This window comes from Macrobrachium nipponense, chromosome 36 (genome assembly GCF_015104395.2).
Source record: "Macrobrachium nipponense isolate FS-2020 chromosome 36, ASM1510439v2, whole genome shotgun sequence".
NCBI classification, from domain to species: Eukaryota; Metazoa; Arthropoda; class Malacostraca; order Decapoda; family Palaemonidae; genus Macrobrachium; species Macrobrachium nipponense.
The window spans coordinates 12,697,240-12,719,739 of NC_087220.1; the positions used below are offsets into that span (position 1 = coordinate 12,697,240).

The following is a 22,500-nucleotide window of genomic DNA, read 5'->3' on the forward strand; positions in this document are numbered from 1 at the left end:
TATATATATATATATATATATATATATATATATATATACTATATATATATATATATCATATAATATATATATATCTATATATATCTATATATATATATATATATATATATACATATATAGATATATATATATATATATATATATATATATATATATATATATGATATATATATAGTATATATACTATATATATATCTATATGTATATATATATATATATATATATATATATATATATATATATATATATATATATATATATGATATATATATAAATATATATATATATATCTATATATAGATAGATATATATAGATACTATAATATATATATATATATATATATATATATATATATATATATATATATATCTATATAGAGATAGATATATATAGATATATATATATATGTAAGTGTTTACATAATATATGGAATGTTAGTCCATATATATCCCAAAAGTCTAAAACTAAAGAGGTCACCAGATTGTTTGCAGGAATGTGATCAGACTACTGATGACGTATACAATAAGTATGTAAGCTAAGATAACATGCCGTCATCTGTGGTCATTCAATTGTGTTTTATAAACATTAGTCCCAGCTCCCTGCTTGAGACAACTACCCCGACCTATATGATTCAAACGGCCTACGTGATCTGTAGCTGTCTCATTTTGATTGTGTGTTCGTATGAAACTATGTCATCTGATAGTATGTTCATATGTTCGAACTATTGTCTGTTCCTTCATAACTTGTAACAGAGATGGTAGACAAGCAGAACAGAGTTAGCTATCGTCATTAGAAGACCTGTACCTCTTTACCTAAGCTTTATCATGTAGAGGAAATAGGAGTCAGCCATCATCATTGGCAAGAAGCGATCAAGCTATCGTTATTAGAAGACTTGTACAAATCATATCTGATCTTCAGCATGTAAAACTTCAGAAGAAATTATATCTATTTTTATACTTAGTGTTTTCTACAAGAACCTCACCGAACCATGAGTTTAACACATCGTCGTAAAGATAATACCGACTTCGTAAGTGATCTACAAAACCCCAGACACTCCATTGAAGATGGAAGTGCAATACCAACCGACTTAGCGTATAGTTTATCGCTAGTCTAACATTACCTCATAGGGCGCCTTATCATACAAGGCACAGCCCTAATATTGGTGGCCAGCGGACCAGAAGAACTCTACAACGTCCTACGAAGAAAAAACCAGAATAATAAATCATGTATCATAAGAAGTCAACGACGACGGAAGCAGCAGATTCTTCAAGCAACCTAGTATCATCATTAGTGAGCGACTTCAGAAAACAACAAGATTCGTCAAGCAACTTAGTATCATCGTTAGTGAATAACTTCAAGAAACAAAACGACGTGTCTTTTTCCTACGGCAACGGAAGCTTCGTCTCTCATTAGAATCATTCAAGAAAACATCGTTAGTGAGCGTTTCCGGCACTGCAAGAAACAAACCGAACGCGTCTGCAGCATCGGATTTTCAAGGGCTCGAATCATCGAAACAACGCGCACGGGGGAAACTGAAGCCAAACCAGGTCGTCCGCTAAATAGAGAAGGAGGACCAAGGCCGTGTGTCGTTATCGGAACACCGTGACTTCCCACAAAAGCAAGCTAAGTACAAATTTTTTTATTCATTTGGAGGTAACTTTGAGTGTTTTCCTTTGCAGGTCGAATTTCGTTATTCCTGTGGCTGAAGTTACGAGACATTCTTAATCTTACTTTTTTACAGAAATTATCTATATCATTGAGATTTCGCTACTGCGAGTTTTTATCTTTGAGTGTCTGTTTCCAGAAGTTCTACTGAAATATCATTAAATCAGATACTATGTTAACTTTATCATTTTTTTTTTTTTTGGGGTGATTATTAATCCCTTACGTAACAAATCATATTAAACAGTGAATGCGTTTACGCAGTGGACGTCTGTATTTATACAGATGCACGGATAGGGTCGTTAAGCACCGTAGTGATTAGAAAACACACAAAAAACAAGTGGAACACCCGTACAAATCTATATAAAAACTTAGAGGTAACACTATTTCGGGTCATGACAATAAATGCTCCTTTGCAAAGTCCCGATCGCAGTTTTAGCCTTTGAGTTTTTTAGTTATATAAAATATCGAACCTCAATGACTCAACTTAACTTTAAAAATACGGCTGGATTGCAAGGAATAACATGTCTGTAAAAACTTTCGTCAGGCTAAATGCGCTGACCAGGATCCCTCACTATTTCAAATTTTAGCAAAGAATGAAGTACAAACAGTTAATATTGAATACAGTAGAGATAACTTGTCTTATAGTAATCGCTCAGTTCCTAATAGTTCGTCATTCATTGCTGTATACGTAACCAGCAACATAATGCTAAAAACACACAATACGTTGCGATGGTAATAAAGAGAAGGATCCTAATTATTACAAAAAGAAATAGAAACAGTAGCCTTTCAGAATCAAACAAGCAAACTCGGTTACTGTGTCACCTAGTCAAGCGGTCAAGGTTAGTTAATCTGCCGAGTTTTCAAAGCAAAGCAAATTCCACGCAATAAGCGACTCTAGCAGAGTGGGGAAAAGCGATGTTGGTTCATACCAATATCTTTTTTGAATTAAAAAGGTTATTTTTCCTATGAAACACACGACCGTATAAGTAATCAGAGCAGGTTTCGTTTTAATTTTAATACATTAAGTTATAATAAATACTGGTGGATTAAGCCCAACTGTACGCGCCGTAAAAATTAGAATATCTTGTTTTATTTCTTTAATACACGTAATATCTTGTATTTACGGACTCACCGTCTGTTGTTCGAACTTCCCTAATGAGAAGTCCGGATAAGCGAGCGCTTACAGATACCTCTATAGTTATAAAAAACATTGATCTGTATGTAGTGTAATTGTAAGATCCATCTCAGGGGTATACAAAATATTATCTTACATCCTGCAAAATAAGGCGTGTTTATCAAAGGAAAAATCCTATAAACCTTCAAACATAGTAAAATCCGTTTGAACAAAAATGAGACAGTTAATCAAATAATAACTTATATAAAGGAACTATACATTTGTCTCATAAATCGTAACATTGTTCAAATGACCCAACAGAATTCTCCCACAACCGCAGTCGTACTTTGCACGCAAAATCTCGAGAAGCATGCACCCTCGAATGTCTTAGTGCGTGTAAAAAGATCTTTGCTGGGAAATGAAATTTTGAATCCTTCCCGACACTCTGAAATATAACGATTTCCGCGAACAAAGCCCTAAAAGTATACATATCGTGGATACGGAAGTTATAAATATCGCATTTTTTATTGTTGCTAATTTTTAATCACGCCCAACCAGTCGTGGATGAATCTCTCTGATAATCTATCTAAAGTAATATCCGTAAAGTCATTCAAGCAGAGGTGATTCAGCAGAAATTTTTTTTATCTTTCACCTGAATACCAGGAAGTTTCTCCACTAGCCGAGTGATCTCTGGAAAAAAACGGATGTAAGATTAACACAAAACACGGTCTAGGACAAACATAAAGCTATTTACGTACCTTCGTATAGATTCTCAATAAAATTTCAAATAGAGATAAATGACGAAGTTGAAAAATGTTAGTAATAGGAGTCATTAGGAAATCAAATAGCCCATATAATTTTTTCCCTCAGACGTCATGCCATAAAAGATCGGGACTGGCGTATCTGCGTAGATTTCTGTCGCTTAAACAAGGAAACGACTCCCGATAGTTTCCAGTGCCATGTAGCGACGACAATCTATCTCTGTTAAGGTTAGAATAAATTTTTCACCAATTTGGACTTACTTAAATGCTTTTACCAGATACCATTACCTAAGTGATTGTACCTCATACTCCGTTTTCAGCACACTCAGGGGACATTATCAATTTTTTACGTATGCCTCCGGCTTACGTTGCGCCCCAATTACAATATAGTGTTTGGAGACTTTTAGGGATAACCTACATGCCTATATGGATGATCTTGTAATCTTTTCTAATACCTTAGAAGTTACATTCACATAACGTAGAGCTAGTGCGACAGAGACAAAGACAAATAATCTCAGAGTAAAATCTCTAAATGTGAGTTTTTTTTCAAAACCGAAACATGTTTATCTAGTTTATGTGTCTGGTCAAGGTCTTAAAAGTAGTCCATGGTAAGGTGTCGGCTATTCATAACTTCCGGTACCTATTAACGTAAAAAGGGGGATACAGCACTTTTTGCGCTGTAGTGGGTATTACAATCGTATGCAAATATGTAACTCTTCAATCTGACAGCTCCTTTAACAGATCTTACGAAGAAGAGCGTAGATTGATATGGTCTAAAAAAAAGCATCAACAGGCGTTCGATATCTTAAAAGCGGAATAATGCAGCTCACCTAACTTAAAAAATCCCTGATTTAAATAAGGAATTTTTTTTTTATTGCAACAGACGCCTCAGACCAAGGGGTAAGAGGGTATTACTTCAGTAATATGATAAACAGTTCTTCCCTATAGCTTTTTATTCACGTAAACTAAAGCCCTCTGAAAGTAAATATGCAGTAATAGGCAAGGAAGGGCTAGGTATCATTAACTCACTGAGTACATCTTAAGTTCATAATCTATGGCTATCCTGATAAAGTCCTTACTGAACAATGAGTCCTTTACCGAGTTTTTTCAAAGGCTTTAATCACAGTCCAAAAGGAACTCGGTGACAAATGATCATTCAGGTTATTGGAGCCAAGATAAGATATCTACCTGGGAAGCAAATATCATAGCTGACGCATATCCCGCAATCCCGCACCATACCGCAAAGAACCATAATTAGACTAAAAGATATAGAAACATCCGTACTATTGTTTTTTAAAACCGTATCTAAACAAGAAAAAATTCCTTCCAATTAAACCAAGAGATCGCGAGCATTGAATATCTGGGTTGGAGCGCAGAACTGTTACAAACTGAACAAAGCAAGAGTCAACAGACATAACCCAAACAATAAACACTTCGAAACGGAAACAGGGTCAGTGGCTAGGCAAAAACAATAAACCTTCGAGCAGAAACCCTAAAGCAAAAAGTATATTTAAAGTATGTGTATCAGAATAATGTAATCAAATGTAATATTATATGTAAGTCTGTGACGAGGAAAACCCGCAGAACACAGCAGATGACTAACGACCAGGTAGTAGTAATAATCTCTTTCATACCAATCGTCATAAACTGGTTGCATTCCGTCATCCCCCAGGGTTCCCTACTATGTCACAGAAAGCCAAAGCACTATTTACTGGCCTACAATGCTTACAGATATAAAAAGCACATAACTAATTGTAACATGTGTCATGAAAACAAGGATACACTAAGACCCCCCGTCAGTCTTTTAGGACTATCCTGTGCCAAATCAATCCTTGAAAGAATATACGTAGAATTATTAACAGAATTACGAGTCTGACAGAGGGAATAAACACTTCTTAGTGTTAATAGTTCCTTGACACGTTATATAGAATTAATAGCACTAAAAACAAACACCGCAATTGAGTGCGTTAGGAATATTTATGAGTGCTAAATCAGTAAACATGGAATTATACACATAATAATCTGTGACTCGGGTGGTGTAAATCAATAATAATCTCCTTAACACGTTGTGTGAATTCCTATCCATTAAGAAAACCAATAATATATTTATCACCCAGAGTCAATCGGTTTGGTAGATAAGAGATAAATAAAAAAAGTGTCAATGTCTTACGAGTTACAATCGTGATATTGGATCCAAACTGGATTATAGCGGTTCTCGCGGTTTTAAATACCTTTATCAGTTATATCTTGTATCTATAGAATTAATGCCGCAAGTAGCCTTATACGGTACGCCGCTAGAACACTTTTCCACATATTCAAGCCAACCATTAATTTATCAAATATATATAAAAAAAATATATAAATAAATAAATATAAAAAAATAAAAATAAATATGGATACAAGTGGAGTCAATATAATACACTCCGTAAGAAGTCGGAAGGGTTACAAATTATAATAAAAAAAGGAATCACGATAATATCAATAAGCAAAACGTAACCATTAAATATCCAAATATATATGCGTAAAGATTGAACTCTAACTTAACGCTTTAGTAATGACAAATAAGCTAAAAGTTCAAACACATATCAAAACCTACTGACATATTGTCTGTCCCGGTGATTTATATTCGTAGTCAATGAAAAAAAAAATTAAATAAATAAATAAATAAATAAACTAATAATAAATAAAATAAATAAAATAAAATAAAAGAGATTTTAAAGTCAGGAAGTCTAGAAGTGAAAATGTTATCTATGGAATAATCCTATATGAATCTTATACAGGGCTAATAATATATATAGAATTTGTATGGAAACCTTTTTCATATAGTTTGAATAAGGAATATTTTATTTTAACATAATGCCAACATGAAACTAATATATTGTCAATTTTGGTACTGTTGTTTCAGACATTCTTCTCATGCGGTGGAGAATTAAAACACTAAAATATCATTTGAAAATACTAAAGTCGTATCTCTTACAGCAAGTAACGTAACTCTTAGCTGGCTGAGAGCAATCTCCTGCCAAGTGACGACGTCATCATTGCCGTATCAGCATTTGTTCCTTTTAACCTCAATAATCTGCTTACACAGTCTTCATCTGTGTGTCGTCTCTGCTTGCAAAAGCAGATTGACTGGAGAAAGGAATGCTTAGTTCATGAACTTCACATGTGGTTCATAGGTCACATGACAGGCCACATAACATATTCTTATCCGTGTGTGTAATGCAATTAGTTAAGGACTGTAATCATTTTTAAAAATAATGAACAATATAAGCAAATAGAATTTCTATAACAACAAAATGAATTAATCTTTTCTGAACCTCATAGACATTTAGAAGTATCACGATATGGATATGGATTATTTACTTGCAACATTAGCCTATTCAATTCAAGTAAAACATTCATGGGAAATGTCACATTTTCTTGAAAAACCCAAAGTTTATATAGAAATTAGTTACATAGTGGGTTTTTTTCGTTGCATCTCCTACCTATTAATAATGTTTTAAAAGTTACCTCAGAGGATGCGCACGAGAAAATTGAATATGAAACTTTTGTTAGGGCACATAGAATCATGATTAATCTTCTCTTTGACTTTTATGTTGCCTGGCAATTTTACAATTAGCTCCGTTTTCCACTTCTTTGTCTAGTAACTTACTACTAGTAATATCGAATTTTCTTTGAGATTCGTAATGATATCTATTTATTTGTTATAATTATGGATATTTTTACAGTCATCATAGACCTGGATAGGTTCACTCATTGTTAATGCCATGGATAAAAAAGTTTGTACAGCGGACTCTTTTGAATTCCAAAATATCAGCGAATTCATGTGGGTTAACGTCTGGTCTAAAATGGCTCTCTTCCCTCCCCTGTATTTGGATGTTGTTCTGAATTTACTTTGCCCTTGTGACAAGTATAATTTCACTTGCAGGCTGATTAATGGAACCTGGTTTTTACAGTATCCTGCAGTACGAGAGTTTCACATCGCAACTTCAAAAAAATCGTTCGTCGCAGCGGACGACTACAGTCAAGTAACAACCGCCTACAATGTGAAAGGAATTTCATGGACTTCTTCGACCGACACCGTATCTCGTCGTTAATCTCGTTTTCATGCGGAACGCTCCAGCGGCTGTCGGAATCGACTACAAAAAGGGACATACTTCCGACAATTACGACCCGAAGGATATTCAACTCTACTTTGCTGGCGAAGGACTCGTGCTGGGGATGATTTTTTTTTCATCGCGAACGGAATCGTGTAGCTTAGGATGCAGAGAATAAGTATGAGCGCAAAATAGAACGTTGGACCGCCCAGGCAAATTTTCCCCTTGTTTAACCATTGAAAAAGGCCGTTCATTTGGCTAAAGGTGGTTGTCTGGAACTGTGTAATGGACGAAAAGTTGTTCGAACGCTTAGTTAAAAGTGAAGTAGTATAACCTCGGTCATGTATCCTATATATAAAGTATCATGGGTATCTTATATATAATTGATCATAAATAACAGAGTCGAAATATATCTTTGCGTGTACGCAATAGGAATCTCTTATATAAATGATCATAAATAACAGAATCTAAATATATCTTTGCGTGTACGCAATAGGAAATCTATTTAAAGTGCACATATATTAATCATAATTATATGAATCCTTATACATATGTATAAAAAAATCAGGTAGCCTCTAATCAATATGTTACCTTTTATCTTACCAATATCTGCAGTTATTTATGAGTTAGTATATGAATTACTATCAGATATATAACATTTAGCATAAAAATCAACGAATCAATCAGCATAAACCATTAATAATTTTTATCAATTCATATATGAAATTTTTTATCAGTTTAAAATATGATTTTTATCATGTTAATCTTCATTCTATGCAATTGTCAGAGTACATTAGTATTTTCTGTAGCATATGTATCTTAATGAGATGAAGTGAAATACTGTATCATTATTATATCATGTGATCACTATTATTTACCAATATCATTGTTTTATATTTTATTACTTGAATCAATTCATGTACACCATGAATTTTTTTATACTTATTATATATATATATATTCACATAGTGTCTGTATCACACTCCTATAAGTCAAAATGCAAGTCAAGTTTGAGTAATATTCAGTAGTTGGTTTGGTAGCTGACCGAGCTAATATAAGTGTTTACATAATAAAAATATGGAATGTTAGTCCATATATATTAAAAGTCTAAAAACTAAAGAGGTCAACCAGATTGCTTGCAGGAATGTGATCAGACTAGAGACGCTAAAGATGACGTATACAATAAGTATGGTAAGCTAAGATAACATGCCGTCATCTGTGGTCATTCAATTTGTTTATAAACATTAGTCCAAGCTCCCTGCTTGAGACAACTACCCCGACCTATATGATTCAAACGGCCTACGTGATCTGTAGCGTGTCTCATTTTGATTGTGTGTTCGTATGAAACTATGTCATCTGATAGTATGTTCATATGTTCGAAACTATTGTCTGTTCCTTCATAACTTGTAACAGAGATGGTAGACAAGCAGAACAGAGTTAGCTATCGTCATTAGAAGACCTGTACCTCTTTACCTAAGCTTTATCATGTAGAGGAATAGGATTAGCCATCATCATTTGGCAGAAGCGATCAAGCTATCGTTATAGAAGACTTGTACAATCATATCTGATCTTCAGCATGTAAAACTTCAGAAGAAAATATATCTATTTTTATACTTAGTGTTTTCTACAAGAACCTCACCGAACCATGAGTTTAACACATCGTCGTAAAGATAATACCGACTTCGTAAGTGATCTACAAAACCCAGACACTCCATTGAAGATGGAAGTGCAATACCAACCGACTTAGCGTATAGTTTATCGCTAGTCTAAACATTACCTCATAGGGCGCCTTATCATACAAGGCACAGCCCTAAACATATATAATTAATATATATATATATAGATTATATATATATATATATATATATATATATATATATATATGATAAGATATATATTAGATATATATATATATATAGATATCTAATATATATATATATATATAATATATTATATAGATATATATATATATACTATATATATATATATATTATATATATAGCTATATAATATATATATCTAAGATATAAATAGATATAGATATATATTATAATAATATAATATATAATTATATATATATAGTATATATATATATATATATTATATATATAAAATATATATATATATATATATATATATATATATATACTATATAATATATAATATAATATATATATATATAATATATATATATATATGTGTGTGTGTGTGTGTGTGTGTGTGTGTGTGTGTATGTGTGTATAACTGAATCACGAAAGTTAGGAACGTGATAATCCCCATAAATAAAGATATATGCCACGAAGGAAAAATAAACGAATGAGTAACTGCGAGACCTTCGACGTTTCCACGTCCTTTACTGAGCAGAACTGACATACATGGGACAAAAGACAAAATAAGAAAGATTCGTATAACTGACAGATAGGGATTATAAAGAGATTAGTACCTAGAATCCGACATACCTGGAGAGAGTAACCTTCCCAAACAAGCATAAACAATGGGTTGGGATTAAAAGTTCAAGATAAACATCTCAGTTACAAGGACAAGGCAATTAAAGAATTATAGGTGACATCTGTTCAGAACTTTGGTAACAAAACCCTGTTCACAATACATATTCACAATACAGTTTTTAGATTTATACATTACAATGAAGATAACTCAAAGGCAACTAATTTTATTTAAGTCTGTAATTATATCTTTGAGGTCATTCTTAAACATGTTACAAATACAAGGGTCTAAATGAAAAAGGCCACAACTAACATTGAAATTACAATGAAAAGTAAGTTGTATTTTAAAGCAGATTCTAAAAGATTTCGTGATAAGACATCTCTTGACTTTTGCAATTACTGAACTATCAAACCAATTTTTATTCGGTGGTGTTTTCACTTAAATGAATAAATATTGCATTAGATGTTTGTCCAGTTTTTACAGAATATTTATGCTGGCTTAGCCTTACTTCTAGGCCCTTGCTAGACTGTCTGAGATAAAATGAGGGACAATCCATACATGGAATTTTATATATTATGTTGTTGCTTTCTCTGGGCTATTTTTATTAACATTCCTTCCTTTTAGTGTGTATTATATGAGAAAACAAGGTTGAAATTAAAAGCTTTTAACAATGATTTAATGGTTTCAAATCCGTTAAAAAAAGGCAAACTGAGAATGTTCTTAAATTTTTTTCTTTCTGCAATTACTGAACTACCAGTTTGTAAACTGGACCAACGACGGATGGTCTGTCACTTTTCCATAAGTTGTATTGCAACAGAGAGCTTTCACAATCACAATTAATCCATGATTCCATTTACTTGCCGACGGCAACTAGATTCGCTGACAGCAGCACCAATATATATACACCATATATATATATATATATATATATATATATATATATATATATATATATATATATATATATATATATATATATATTTGTGTGTGTGTGTGTGTGTGTGTGTGTATGCGTGTGTGTGTGTGTGTGTGTTGCATTTTTTTAGATAGACGTCAACTTAACTGACGATCACCATTCGCTCTAGTAAATAATTTTGAATTTGAATATGTGTATGCACGCGCTGACCCACACTTATATCTCTTTTCATAGCATGGCATGGTATGCTGCTTGACGAAAAATCACGTGTATTGGTTCGAATTCTGGCACAGTAGTTGAAAGGTGCTTTAGTTGTATCCATCCTGATTTATAAGGCATTTTATGTGTGCCATATCGTTTGATGAAATACGTGATGAAGCTTTCTGGTCGATATCTTCATTAAAAATAATGAACAAAAGAATCTAAAAATACATTTTAACATAAAGAGTATTATCTTCGAAAACGCAATAATGCGATGGTGGGAGTGAGCTTATTTCAGCTGTAGTGAAATGCCTCTAAAATTTTATAGGTATGAATGCAAAAGAGATGAACGAAATTTATATCCCAATTCTCACTGGTGGTGGCCATCAATGGGACCATTTATACATCGGTTCAAATCCTGCAATGGAAGGTCAAAGCTAAATCGTATCCACAAGTGCAAAGAGTATGAGATGTTGAAAGGTTATTGTAGAATAACAAATCCTTATATATCTATTTTACAGAGAGAGAGAGAGAGAGAGAGAGAGAGAGAGAGAGAGAGAGAGAGAGAGAGAGAGAGACTTTCCAATATCACAATGGTGTGAATTTAAGTTTTACAGAGACTATTTTTGCTCCGGAAAAATTCTTTAACAAATTTGGTAACCTCGATGACAAAGTTTTCTCTATCATTATGCATTTGGCGGTTCTTCGTTTACACTGTGTTCTATATATATATATATATATATATATAGATATATATATATATATATATATATATATATATATATATATATATATATATACACAAACACACACACACACACACACATATATATATATATATATATATATATATATATATATATTTTATATATATATATATATATATATATATATATAATATAATATATATATATGTATAATATATATATATATATATATAGATATATATATATATATATATATATATATATATATATTATATATATATATATATATATATATATATATATATATATAGTCGTCATTGTACTGTCGTTTCTTACGTATTTTTATTTATATCACTAAATTCTTTCATACCGCATCCTTGCAGCAAAGAAATTTATTCTGTGTGTTGGCAGAGTAATATTAGCAAATATCACTATGAGCGTATTATTATTAAACTGGCCGTTATGCTAAAGTAATAACAAGCGTTCTTAGGAGGCAGCGCAGTATGCAAAGTCAGGAGAGACAGAGAACTCTAACTTTAAACCAGTGATTATGCACCTGGCCCAACGGGGAACTTTCCCCGGCAAACACAGTTGCTTTTTATACCTCTGCTGGGCTTAACTCGGATTATACACGAGCGCTTCAGTTGGGGAAGTCGTTCTTTATTGAGCAATCTGACTGGTAATAATAATTTTCAGTTTTCATCCGTTATTGCCTTGTTTCATATATAAAATGTAACACTCTTCAATCTATGGTATTTGTAACACCATGAACTGATGAGAACTCCCCTAAATTATAAAACCAATGTTTCTACCATGAAACCTAACAAAACTATACACTGATTTTGATTTGTAAATAAAGTTTTCGTAAAATAAAAAAAAGGAGATAAAACCTTTCCTATATCCTTTTCCCCATATTGCAATATCGGTATTTGTTTATTACTTCTGAAATCTCTAGATAAATAGCTATATAAAGAATTCAAGATTGTTTTAGATACTTAACTGAACTTAATTTAGCCGTTTTTAGTTTATCGGTAAAGAAAACTATTGAAATGGTTCTTTGTCTGTCAGTCCTTTCCCGGATCTTGAAAATCACTGAGACTAGAAGGCTACAAATTGGGATGTTGATCATCCACCCTCCAATCATCAAAAATACCAAATTGCAGCCCTATAGCCTTAGTAGTTTTAATTCATTTAAGGTTAGAATTAGCCGTGCTCGTGCGTCTGGCACTGCTATAGGTGCCACCAGCACAGGCTACCACCGCGTCGTGATTGAGAGTTCCATGGTCCGTTTAAGAGTTTCATACAGCATTATAAAACTGAAAATTATAAAACTGAAAATTTTTTTAACATGAAACAGAATTCCAGAATAGTGAAGGACAGGATTTGAAACAAAATGCACCAGAAGGCCCCAAAAGTCCCAATATTATGGACTTTTTGTGACTACCCATTTAATTATTAAAGCAGGAATACAAATCAGGAAGTGTAACTCAGGTAAAAGAGAAGTGGGACCCAAAGATTTTTTTATTTTTGTATTATTGTTATATTTTATTTTATTTTTTTTGGTAAAATAACGCATCAACCTCTCGTAATTATATTAGTAATAATACTCCGGAAATAGGATACTATGGTTCATGTTTTCACACAGACTTTGAGCGACTGCTCTTGGTATTCCCTAGTTGATGTGTTATAATCAAATCATTGATATCTTAAGGTGTATTGTATTTTCCACGATTGGAAAGACAGTCGTGAGATATGAATAAACGACTCTTTTTTCTGGGGCTTTGGAGGCATTGTGATTTAGTCTGTACAGACATCCCTTTCCCTTCATAATGAACTACTCAAGTCAGGTCACATGGACTCGCTGCTTTAGAGATCTCTGGAGCCACTGGTAGAGTTATTGTTCAGGGGAATTGAAACTATCTATTCACTGACAGCAGTGTGAGCCAAAGTATATCCAGCCTGAGCCCTTGCAATCACTTTCCCATTCACACCAGCTACATTATAGATACACATAATATCTAGTAAAATTTGCAAGTTTCCGATTCCGACACCATGGGACTAATGCAACCTCAGGGTTTCAGTAAATTCAGCTAATACTATCATCTATGAGGTCACTGTATGATCGAAATTAGGCATTGCCTTGTGTATGTTTCTCTTCGGTCCTTGTACACAAAGTGGAGTGTGGGGTGGATATGTAAATAGCTGATGCCGCTAAGAACACAACGGGAAAGGAGAGTAATGCCTAATTCCCGAAGGTAAAGTCCTTCAGTTCTGTACATAATGACAGATCAATTTCTGTTGAAATGAAGTAAGATGATGCTTTAAACTTAGAAAAATATTTGTTATGACGTATTTCTTCTTGTGCTTTTAAGACTTTTTTTACTCTCCATCACTAACTATTACGCAGCAGCTAAAACGCTTATCCTTTGAATTGTTTTGTGACAGTCAGTAATTCTTTATGGTCAACGTAGTTCCGACAAAATAGAAAAATCTACTACTCCTTATTTCATATATTGTATCTTCTAAGGACGAATATTAACTTGCTACTCCTTTTACAACTTCAGTGTATGATGAGAAACAAACGACTGCATTTGAAGATTCATGTCGCGCTGCAATGTTGAAACTAAAATACCTCAATAGATTAAGAAAATATTTTTTGGATGGCAATGTCTTTATGTCATGTGACAAATAATTATGAACTTTCTATGATCTCTTTCTTTCCATTATTTCTTTGTTTTAGATTTTTTTTTAAAATCATAAGAGACTAGTGAAATACGTCTTTAATGGTATGTTCTTTGGATTTTTTATTTCCTTCAGTAAAAATCACTTTTAACAATATGTTTAAAAACTATTTTCCTTTACGTATATTTTAGTAAGAATATTCATCTCACTGCATTCTCATATATTGGAACATTATGGAGTAAAGTATTGATTTCTTCCTCCTTTGCTCGTGAACGAATCAGCGCTAGGTTTTTCTTCCTATTTGATGCTCTAGTCTTTCCAATAAAGATTCCTTCCTCTTTTTTCAGGCTCTCAACAGCTATGAAAATGATCGTAGAATAATGTTTAAACAAAAGACATTAAAGTCACACCTACATATGCATAGTTCAATATAATTATCTGACCGAGAGTATTATGACCTCTCTTCTTATCTTCAAGCTGACTTTTTTTTCTTTTTTCCTCCTTTTCTCGTATTTTTTTCGAAACATGCTTGCAAACAAAAAGGGAAAAAAATTCTTGTAACACAATCTTATGAATAGCTTTGACATTTAGGGTAACGTAGAATTTGCTTTAAGATGATTAAGACTTAATGCAGACTTCTTTTTAAAACTTAATATTGACTGTTTACGAGAAAAACCTACACAGCGAAAATGTTATGTTTAATCTATATGATATCGAAACTTGAAGTTAATATCATATATATACCAATTTTTACGTCAAATGATTTGGCCTAACCAATGTAATATTTTCCAATCCATCAATATCATTTATATAAATGTTTGTACACCTAGTTTTGTTGTTTTTATATTCACTTTGTGTTTTTTATATTCACTTTGTTGTTGGTATAATTGTAAGTAACATAAATCAGCATTGGTTTGCTACTTGTTTCAGGACTGTATCCTTTTCTGACTAGAATACGTCAACCTCCACAACCCCAGGATTCTGATGAATCGTCCTTCCTACTTCGTTATGGGAAGTAAGACCTTTCGAATCTTCGATGTACTCTTAAATTCATTAGTGAAGCAAGGAATGAGACAATATTGAAAGAGTTGCTAGAAAAGTTAATTAAAGAAAGTGCTGCAATGCATCAGTATGTGGTTGATAACTGGGCATCATGCAAAGAAATGTGGGCAAGTTACTTAAGGTGTAACGTATTAGCTTTTGGTAGCGACACAAATAATCGAATCGAATCAGAGAATGGTTTTAACTGAAGCATCTGTGTCTTCCTTTTCTTCCTTCAGTGGCAGAATCCATCCATCAAATTTGCTTCCACAACGACATAATAAACTTGACGATGACCGGCCTTATCAGCAATTTCTCAGGAAATGCACAGAGTTGGAATATGGTACCGAGGAAAGGGACTTAAAAGAACTCTATACGTTCACTGAACATGCAGTGCAAAGATGATGGAAAATCACAAAATACTCTCGGATTTTCTGACCAAAAGTCAGTTGTCTGCAAAAGTGCATTTACTGTAAAGGTCAACAAATCCATTATAACTATACTCATCCCATACATAAACTCTTCGAGCCAAAGCTCACTTTGTAAACTTCAGAGTAAAAAAAAGGCCATTTGACATCAGCAGAGAAATATAAGAATTGTCAAGACACTTCTTCAGCGCTTGACAAGATGAGACCCTAACCATCTCTCAACAAATGCGACAAATTAACGCCCATCTCCCTTTTTTTAAAGTGTCAAGGTCGACCGAGGAATCAAACACAATAGGGCGATTAAATTCAAGTTCTAGAAAGCGGAACCGGCCAGTAGCAGAGTAAGAAAAATCAGCAAGGATTTAGTCAAATGTGCGACATAAATGAATAAAAAACGCACTCTCATTTTATAATCGAAATACATTGCTTTCTTCTTACGTGAAGTAATTGCAGCTTGATTCTTTTTATATTTTAACCACTGTTTTATTATCCCGTTATCACAAACATGTTCTGTACATTTTAGCTAATAAAATCAGATATTCTTTTGATGAGTTTTATTAATATTCTAATATCTGTCACAATCGACCGTACTGAATGTACGAAAGACCAAGAGTTGAATATTGCTCTCATAGCGGACAACAGTACTCTACTCCAAACTAAAAGAATAGAAATACATCCAAAAATTTCCTGTTAAGGTGATTATGTAAAATGAACCATTATAGTATAATGGTATAATGAGACTGGTTAAATAGGCATTGCTTTTTTTTTTGCCGGTAACATAAACAACAATAAATCAAATCAATACAATTTGAATGGCACTTGGTTAAAATCACACATTTATCGCAAAAATTCAGATACTGATAAATTTAGCATCTAAATTAATTTATAATTTCATAAAAAACAAAAAACAAAAAACAAAAAACAAATCGATGCAATTGAATGAGACTTGGTTCAAATACCATAGTTATCAAGAAGTCCAGATACTGAAAGGTAGTACTTCGTATAAGCAAATAAACAATACAACTGGTCGATACATGGTTCAGATCTCCGGGTGCAAATAATACCATTGCATTATTTGCACCCCGGGTACAAATACCATTACGTTATTTTCACCTCCGGGTGCAAATATCCATTGCCTATATATATATATATATATATATAGTATATATAGATATATATATAGATATATATATATATATATATATATAATATACATACATATATATATGTATATCATATATATCTCTCTCTATATATATATATATATATTATATATATATATATATATATATATATATATATATATATATATATAGAGATATATATATTATACATATTATATATGATATATTTAGAATATATTATATATATATGTATATATATATATATATATATATTATATATATATATATATATCATAATATATATATATATATATATATATATATATGTGTATATATATATATATATATCTATATATATATATATATATATATATATATATATATATATATATATATATATATATATATATATATATAGAGAGAGAGAGAGAGAGAGAGAGAGAGAGAGAGGAGAGAGAGAGAGGAGAGAGAGAGAGAGAGAGAGGTGAGAGAGTCAAACAGGGGGAAATGGCAATATATGTTTAAAGTGTTTTATATAATAATAAAGTCACATAGCTCTGCTTACGCCAGAGACAAGGGGTGGTACCACGCAAAGTTCACAGGGGAGAGCATGGCATTTGCTGAACAAGCAACTTGTCTCAGAGGTCGTTCCCGTTTGCGAGGCATGTGCATTCGTTTGTACGCGTATTACAGGCCTACTGGTTCAGGGTACTTGTGGAAGACGCATTCTTTGTGCAAAGGAGAGAACAAGCGGTTGCCCTAAGTGTCGGGAGAAAACGCCCATCGAAAAGGGTAAGACACGTTCTTTAAAAACTTAAAAAAAGAAATCTGTTACCTTTGGAAAAGAGAGAGAAGTGTAGAAATATTCTCTTTACGTAAATACTTTGAAAAGAGTGACGTGGGGTGTCTATATAACTATTTATTTTCTTTATTACAGATGGGTTCCGATTCCATGGTTTGATTAGGAATGGGATTCTCTAACTGACTAATACTAGACAATGTGACTTGTTTGGGGTTTGAGAGTTTAACCTTAGTCCGGAAGGTAGAATGTTATCTTATTGGTTTTCTTTTTATGGGCAGATTTGGGTATTTATGCCATTATGACTTGTTAATCATTTGTTCTTTGTTATAACCAACTGCTTGGAAATAAATGATATTTTTATATATTTTTACGCAGTCTTAATAAGACCTCGTGATATCTTACAGACAGGGCACCGTTGGCAACAGGTAAGAGTTCCCAGTTTGTGTAGTTTAGGGAATAAGAGGGTGTAATATATATATATATATATATATATATATATATATATATATATATATATATATATATATATATATATATACATATATATATATATATATATATATTATATATACATATATATATATATATATATATATATATATATATATAAGTTTGATCTTGGTCGTAACGCCTCTATATTTGAAACAATGACAAAATCAATGCAACCTGTTTGAGGTCATTTGCACTTCCTTTATTGAAATACTGTTCTCCGGTGTACGTATGTCTGCTTCTGTCGGAGATTTATCTATTTTAGATAGAGTAGTTCGTGGTGGTAGGTTTCTGTTACGACAAGGACTATTGTTTGTCACTTTTCATGTGTATTTCAACAGAGATCTTTCACATTGACAATTGATCCTTGATCCCCTTTAACTGCCGAGAGCAACCAGATTCGCTGAACTTCTCAGTTCAGACTCCGGAACTTCGTCCCAGAGGATGTCGTGCAGCCGGAACTTCAGAAAGAACAAATAGTCAACACATGAGAACGTTTCCACAAAAATGTATTTATTGTTAAGACTTGGAATTTTGATTTGTAATTTTCACATATTTCGAGTCTTTTGACCTGTAACATAAATGGCGAGTTCATTAAATGATTCTTTAATGGTTAATGAACCAGTTTATTTATCGTCAGCTGAATATATACCACAATACTTTGTTAAATGTAGTGTTACCAGCCCCGTCATGGCATCCTCTAATTAATTGAACCTCTCTGAGGCTCCTTTTTTTAAAATTCAATTGCGCTGCTTACATACACAATATTTCATTACAAGAACGGAAGCTACAATAAAAAAAATATTAAAAGCAGTGATTTCATTTGATAGATAGATGGAGGTGCAAAGAATATTCTATATTTTGTGGTTCGTTTGTTGTATAAAATTCCTTCTTGTCCAATGTATACCTTAAGAACCATTAAAAATAAATATTAAAGTACATTCAGAACCAAGTGTATCCAGATTTTAAGGACAGTCCCAATTTGAGAGTCTTAATATTTTTCAGATTTTCTAAAGATTATTTTCTCGAAGTTATCTTTTTTCAATTTTGGGTCCAATTACCACATTAATTTAAAATAATATAATTAGAAGTCAGTGAAGGAAATTCGATTGTTTATTGATGAACACATATTATATTATAGAAGTCTCAGTGAAGGAATTCGATTGTTTATTGATAAACATATTATATTTTGATTTCGTTTAAATGTCTTTATTTTTATTTGCCGAAGGATGAATCTGTGTTTAATTTGAATATAATTGCATAAAAACCGAAGATATCATATTGTCTCATTTCAGTTTCCTTGGTTAATCGAAGGGGAAGGGTTTATATTAGAATACAAGAATTTTGATTTAAAACTTCATTTTCATATCTCTTTCTTTTTCCAGCAGCAGATTAGGCAAAATCTCCTTATTGCAGTCACGCTGTTCTCTTGACTTCTTTTTATCGAAATGAAATGGAGCAGCCAGCAGAAAAAATTTCCATCATTAATTGCATATTGGTATTAAATCTCTCTCTCTCTCTCTCTCTCTCTCTCTCTCTCTCTCTCTCTCTCTCTCTCTACTTCCTGTGTACGCAGGGAGGGTACTGGTCTCGTCGATAGTATGTTGAACATTTTATTTTATTTTTTTATCATTATTTTATGCTTATTTTCTTTGAATAAAAAAGTGGACACGAAAGTTTGGAAATTCTTTTTTGAGAGAAAAATCTGTAAGTTAATTATCTTTTATTTCCATGCGCAAGACTATTATGATGCTAAGAGCAATTATATCTATAACAATATGGCTATATAATATGTAATGCATGGTAAGACTTTGGATATATTCTTGTTTGGGATTATGAAAGACCTGGGGAAAGAAGATGGAATTATTATTTTAATTTTTCTTAAGGAATAATATATGAGACAGCCGTCACGGCAGTTTATTTTAGGGCCTGCAGTAGAAACATGGAAATCTTGAATCATATTTTGCATTTAGTGCTGATGTTTGATTCATTCGTAAGTTTTTAAAAATGCTGTCAACACATAGTGTGAGTTTTCATATCATTAGGTTGATAGGATATTATGTCCTACTTAAGTTGAGTAATTATTTTTTTTATTTCACGACAAGCAAAAACGATAAGAAATACAGAACATTAACGTTGAATTTAATATGTTAAAGAAGTTGTGTAAGACAGAAATGTATTTTGCCTTAAACCGATTTTACTGTTGTCAAATTTTAGCGAAAGAAATGACCATTCCCTATAACCATCTTGCTAATGGAATCCCATGGAAATCCTTTCTGCTGATCTTCTAGATACAGGAACTATAGATCAGATACATTCTTGCACTCAGTGATGTAATTAATTAGAAATGTGTGTTTTAGATATTATGCTTAAAATTAAAAATCAAAAAATTCCTGGCATAGGAAAAGGGAAAATACATTTGTATAACAACCTATAAGTGCTATAGCTACAACACAAAATCATCAAACAATGGACTTCACACCTTGGGATATTTTGCCAATGCCCTTGAGAGGTATCACCAGTGGAATCTTTCATGAATCTCCGTTGTTCAGACCACTCGGAAGAGGCAACACTCCTCCGGAAATAAAAGAATTTGTTTTCCTGCATCGGAGAAAAAGTTGGGATGAAAATAAGAAAACTCCACGAAGATCCTGCTCTTCCTTGAATAAAGCAAACTCTGTTAAAGAATAAACAATGAAAGTCCCAAGTTGTTTGTTTGCTGTAATCCTACCAGGTAAAATATTCATAACTATGAAAAGCTAATTTGGAACTTTGTCCCTCTACATCAGGAAGCAACCAGGGGTAGGGTGTATGATGTAAGGGGGATGAAAAACTGATATATAAAACAATGAAATAAACCCTTCGCTAACATGGAATCTGTCAAAAAAAAAAATTTAAATCATCTAGAGGTAGATTGCCGAATGTCTTCCAAGAACATATTCAAGTGTCTAAAAGATCCTAAGCGGGACCAGGACTGCCACAACCAGACATGAATCTGTCATCAGGGATTAACAATTCAATGTCACCCTGAGTGCGTATTGGTCCAGCAAACCACTTTACACATGCTTCTAAATGTTAAAGATAAATATTTATAAATCGTTCCTTAGCAACATCAAAAGCATCCGGAATATTCATGCGTAAGTAAATACACACTTTTCTATGTAGTCAGTATTAATTTTTCCCTCATCTCTCTCTCCCTCATCTCTCTCTCTCTCTCTCTCTCTCTCTCTCTCTCTCTCTCTCTCTCTCTCTCTCCATGATTATTTATTCATAGTTGCAAATGTCTACGAATTGTGGGGGGTCGTATAGCTAGACAACATTCTGGAAAAATGCAAGGTATTGTTAAATGATAAATCATCTGGCACAGAAGCAAGTTACAATTAGTTATGGTTTGACCAGATGGAAAGGATGAATATTCTTTCTGTCCGCTTTGTTAATGATTGCATAAATATTCCGCATTACTAGATTATTGTGAAACCCTAAATTAATATAATCATAGTCGAAGATGGTATACATTTTAGTTTCCACACTATTTTAGTGTTATTGGATATGCTTGCAATCCTACATTAAATTCATCATTGATTATGTCAATAAACACGACCCAGGTACGGAAAAGGCATAAATGACTAATAAAAAGCTACAACTTGAAATGAACAATGGGAAACTGGTAGACCCTCGAAGTCCCCTGTTCTCAATTTACACACACTTTTTATACGCATAATACGAAGTAATGTTAATGTCCAAAGCATAATTCAAACCCTTATCCAGAGTATCAGAACGAGGTCACGTTGCGGTGACGAACGTATCCAAAAAGTGTGAAGATTTAGAGAAGTTAAGAGGATGTTGTTGTTATCATAATTATTCACACACACACACACACACACACCACACACAGCCACACACATACTCACACACTGAATCAAACACTACGTCGATAACGCCCCCGCCCCCGACCAAAAAAAAAAAAAAAAACAAAAAAAAAAAAAAAAAAATAAGGGGCCAAGGACACTTACTAATAAAAAGTTTT

The 22,500-nt window shown here is 32.6% G+C and overlaps 1 protein-coding gene across 1 annotated transcript in view; it reads right to left on the reverse strand.

The window, feature by feature from the left end:
• LOC135203368 (uncharacterized) overlaps positions 1-22,500 on the reverse strand; it is a 256,227-nt gene that overhangs the window by 153,275 nt on the left and 80,452 nt on the right. The gene's annotated exons all lie outside the window — the stretch shown is intronic.